General features: G+C 39.9%; 1 protein-coding gene across 1 annotated transcript in view; it reads right to left on the reverse strand.

Annotated features, from left to right (window-relative positions):
• Positions 1–5385, reverse strand: part of jade2 (jade family PHD finger 2) — a 124542-nt gene that overhangs the window by 91973 nt on the left and 27184 nt on the right. The window lies entirely within an intron of this gene.

A 5385-nucleotide genomic window follows, 5' to 3' on the forward strand; every position in this document is an offset into this window, starting at 1 on the left:
TGTGTGTGTGTGTGTGTGTGTGTGTGTGTGTGTGTGTGTGTGTGTGTGTGTGTCCCTGTCTTTATACCTTTAAAAGTATGCTGGGACAGGGAGACTCTAGAACAAACACATCAAAACCACAAACAAGGACATGGTGAGAGGGGTGGGTGGCATTAGAAATAGTTTTGTCTATGTGTGCATCTGTGCTTTTGTGTGCTAGGTGTGCTCATTATTATTTACATTTCAAATAAACACATCTCAATTTCTCTCCAACACCAACAGGAGATTTTAGAGCGACGTGTTAGACACTTTTTATATACAGTCTGTGATTAGACAGCAGCACCAGAGAGACCTGGAGAATCTCTGCCAAGAAGCACTGAAGCTGTTGTGGAGGCTTGTGGTGGAACATCACCTTACTAAGACACGTGTTGTTGTTTTTTTTCCTTTTTTATAGATTTGTATACAACTATGAGTGCGTGCATCCACAAGTCTCTGCCTAGGAGTGCTGTTATGTGCATGTGGTAGGGTATACACTTATATATTCAGTGGGACTGTGTGCTAATCTGCTGGACACTTTTTTGAGTGTACTCATCCATCTGCACTAGAGAGTGTGTGTGTGTGTGTGTGTGTGTGTGTGTGTGTGTGTGTGTGTGTGCCTGAGTGTGTGTGTGTGTGTGTGCCTGAGTGTGTGTGTGTGTGTGTGTGCCTGTGTGTGCCTGTGTGTGTGTGAGTGTGAGAGTGTGTCTGTGCATCACTGTGGCCAGATAACCAAACGGGCCACAGCGCAGTTGGAGGTTACCATCATGGCCGTGTGTTAATTAAAAGCCCTGCTTGGTACACAGCAGCCAAAATTATCATGGGCATCCTTCAATTAGAAACCTGATAACCTCCAGTCAACAGATGCAGCTGGAGCCCACGCCACACTGGCCAGGGGAAGCTAACAGCTAACAGCTAATTATAAAGCAGACAGCATGGCCTTCAGCATGAGGCTCAGTCAGGTCTGAAAAACAGCATGTTAAACCTGCTGTAAAATACTTTATACATGCAGACCTGTGACCACATAACAGTTAAACCTGCACGAGGTCACTTCAGTCTCTGGTGGCCCCACTGCAGTAAAACTGTCTTTTTTTAGGTTTTGAATAGCTATATTACACAGAATCTTCATTAAATTAGCAAACTGTTTTTTATGAAAAGTTAGGACACTCTTTATCAAGAGAGCCTGAGAATTTCTATTACTTCCAAAAAAAACATTCTTGCATAAGCTTGAACTGACAAATGAAAGTAAGATTCCCTTTTCTATTATTGAAGAACCACTGTTATTTATATCCAACGAAGGCTGAAGATACTCTTCAACCAAGTCCAGTTGCCCTTGATTTTAACCTTCGTTGGATAACTATGACCTGGATGACTGAGAATCTTCATAGACACTGTTATTTATACTGAATTTTCTATTACACTGAAATAGGAAATTTGATTTAGCATGGAAGAAAACCACAAACCAAAATATTTCATTAAAATGTTTTATTCTGAAGTATAGAAATGTGCCAGAAGAAAACAGACCATACTTTTTTTATAATATTTCATCTATCTGACTGTGCAACAGTAGAAAAACAATAATATGTTTGGACAAGCAAACACTCTCTGATAGTTGAAGGCAGTGTTAAGCAGTAATGCATAATATTTTTACTTTCCCCAGTAACTACTAGTGTAAGGGATTACTATTTTCAAAAGGGTTAATTATTCCAATAACGCTGCGTTACTGCGATACCAGAATGCGATTTGTTTGTTTTTTTGTCCAAGACGGCTATGTTATGATGCCACGTTTGTGCAGTTCCGCAGCAGATCAGGGGTATTTGAAGTTGGCTGCTAGCCCAAAAGCTAAATGAAAAATGGAGAACAAGCGAGATAAATATTCTTTCAACACCAGTTAAAGCATACAGATGAAGTCACTTTGCTTTGGTTTCTTATGTTGGGATAAATCTTTGGTATTTAAATTTATTTAGCCTAATTATCAGCATACTATCTAAACTTCTCATCAGTTCAGCAATGCTTTTAGGGAAACACAAAACCAAAAGTGAGGTCCACTCTTGCACTTTGTTTTCTAGTTGATTAATGTATCTAATTTTCTGTCTATGCTGGCCTGACACTGTCAGGGGAATGGCCAAATAAATATATTTGATTGTTATTACAAAGTGCACTGAGTAAAATGCCAAGAATTAGCCATGATGAACTGCCAAAAGCCAAATAAGAAGGTCATTTAAAATTAAATAACAATTGCTAGCTGTCTTCAATTTTCCTATTTTGTAGACAGCCATCAGCTTTGAGAGCCAAGTGTGCTTGTGTAACACTGTACCACTGTTTAAAGTTTATTATCAAATGATTTTCCAGCAGAAGCTGCTAGTGCTGGTAATGTGTTAGACTGGCCAGATGTTCATGAAGTCTATCTCTTCCTGGCTATATCTGCCCTGTAGACGGTATAAAGATATATACAGCCCATGAGACATTCTTTATATACAATAGCCATGTTTCCATCCAATTGTCATGCGAATGGTAAGCGTACTTTTGAAATGTTGCAAAAAAGAAAAAAAAAGAAATTGCGAAATATGTGCATTTCCATCAGCTGGTTTGGAGCGAATAAACAAGGCTATGGCAAGTGTCGTTACGTCAGTAGTTGATGTTAGACAGGGCTGTAATAAACGAGACGTGTTCCAAACCAGCAACAAAACCAGCCACATGAACGTGATGGCCATTGATCTTAGAAAAATGGAGAGAGGTCCTCAGAAATGTGTTTCAAGCGGGCAAACTGCTACCAGCCATGTCTCCGCACGTTATGGGAATCCGGTGTTATGCGAGTTTTGCATGCCTCCTGAGATTTGCATGCACCTCCAAATAATGCTTTTAAACGCTGTAATATCCTTTGTGGGGTTCATCAATGGGGATAAATGATTCTAAGTATATAGCCTATTCTATGAGCGTTTAGAGTCGTTAATATTTTATTACACTCAGAAGTAGCATTCATTGAGATTAAGCAAAAATATGCAGTGATAACCCCGTTTGATCAGTGTGCAGAGCAAAGTATCTGAAAAGGACCTTTAAGAGGTGAATGCATAATTCGGCAGAACAGATGAGGAAGGCTACCTGCCGAGATTTGCATCCAACTCTTTTCTCAGCACAAATGAGCGTTACCAGCTGCTAGGTGCATGAAATTCTTGCAGGTATGCAGAACTCCACACAACCGGGCAAGACGCCGACAGCAGAAACAGCTGATCAGACGTGAGTTGCAAGTTCGCTACGTCAGAACTTATTTAGAGAAAGTGTTTCCATCTCCCATTTAGCGCATTTACTCGAATATTGCCGTTTTTATCAACCTTTTCTAATGCAATACTTCAAAATGCGCATTAAATAACAATGGAAACACAGCTAGTGAGACTTTATATACAGTCTGTAGTCTAAGTGGTTGTTGTCTGTGTCATGACTGGGAATTAAATGTATCTGCAAATCTATCAAACATGCATCAATCACCAAATATCCGTCAGCCTATTAACTACATGTTGTATGTGCTTAACATTGCTTCCAAAAGGTCTGATTTTCAAAGTAAATGGCACACCACAAATGTAAAATGCTGATTTTAATGAATTTGTGTACTAAGAGCCTGATTGATGAAGGTAGCAGCTTATTGTGCGGGCAGCTCCTAGACTGTACTCAGTACCGATATCTAGCTAGGTACAGATCAGCTGTAGGATTTGTCTGAGATCACCAAGCTCAGAAAATAATATGACATAGTGTGGTCTATCAAAGCATTTTTCACCACAGTGAAACTATTACTCTTAAAATATAATATTGGAAACATTTTATTAAAGATATAAGAGTCAAACGAGAGAAGAGATGCAAAACGTAACCGGAGGGCGGAAGGGGGGGGGGGGTCTTAATGACAAGAGAAGGGACGACAGTAAGAAAGTCTATATGGAGACTGAATACAAGAAATACCAGGCAGCTCAGTGTACAACAGCAGCACAGAAACTTTCTGACACTACCAGATTTCTTACTCCCTCTCACACACACACACACACACACACACACACACACACACACACACACACACACTCCCTCTCGTTCCCTGAATTTCTCTCTCCAACTTACTGTCGGTGGTGTCGGAGTCGTTGCTGCTCGTGGAGTATTTCCTCCTCTTCTTTTCGCTCTCCATCTGTCAGGGGGGTGGCAGCAAGGGAGAGAGGAAGGGGGGCAAGAGAGAGAGAGAGAAAAATGACGAGTGAGAAGATGTTCACCATGAAGACACAAGTGTTAATGAAATAATGTGCTGATGGCACCAATCTGTCAGAGCCTTCGGCAGGCAGCCTGCCAGAATAAACTGACTTGATCACCGTTACACATTAGCACTTCGGACTTGCTGGGAACATCACAATGATACAGTTGTTCTGTTTCTTTGCATACAGTGGGAGTCCTTGTGCATGTCGACTGTGAATTCATCCTGCATTAGTGATGCATTCACTGGGAGCTATTGTACAAGTCCCCTTTTATGCATGTGCTTAAATACTGTAGGAGGTACATCTTTCTTCATTATCAGAGTAAAACCAAATCAACACACGGCAAAACAAAACACATGCTTCTCAACCAACTAAATTTGGACACTTTTTGAAGCTTTAAGCAGAAGAGAATAGCTTTATTTCTTCTTAAGAACATTATGAATGAATCGCTGTGAAAACTAGTCCTGCAATCCAGCTTGATCGATAAAGAATACATTTTACTGGAATGTGTAAAGCTTTATGCACAGGCTACAGTGGCCTAAAGGTACCCTGTGGAAGTTTAGACTTCTATCTATAGTAGCCCTATAGATTGAGCATTATTTTACAAAAAGCACCCCATTTTTCTTGTATCTCGTGCACGTGAATTAGGACGCACACAAGTGCACGGCTACGCAACACACATTCCTGCCAAGTTTCATGATATTTCTCTGATTGACAGTGACAGCAAAAGCCAGGCAGGACAATGGCAAATGTTTTATAAGGAAGGATATTCATTCATGCATTCAACATTTTGTTAGATCTGAGCAATACACACAATTAGTTTTGGTGAGTAACACTGAATGTAAGTGAAACTATGAAAATCAACTAATCAAAAGTTATTACAACTATAACACCATTACACAATATTTTAGTCACAAAGCTTCTATTGAATTGCTTCTCTCATCTGAAATCAAAGAGTATCAGGTAGCAACATACTGTACTTAACACAGCAGGTGCAGTCACAGCATCAGAAAGATAGAGAAGACACGTAAAGTTAAGAAGTGGTGTTTAAGGGGTAATCATTTACTAATTATTTCGACTGATTTGATTTCTATTTCTGCTGCAAGTTGACCATTTTTTGGAAAAAGCATAAAACTCTTGT

This window comes from Micropterus dolomieu, linkage group LG23 (assembly GCF_021292245.1).
Source record: "Micropterus dolomieu isolate WLL.071019.BEF.003 ecotype Adirondacks linkage group LG23, ASM2129224v1, whole genome shotgun sequence".
Lineage (NCBI taxonomy): Eukaryota > Metazoa > Chordata > Actinopteri > Centrarchiformes > Centrarchidae > Micropterus > Micropterus dolomieu.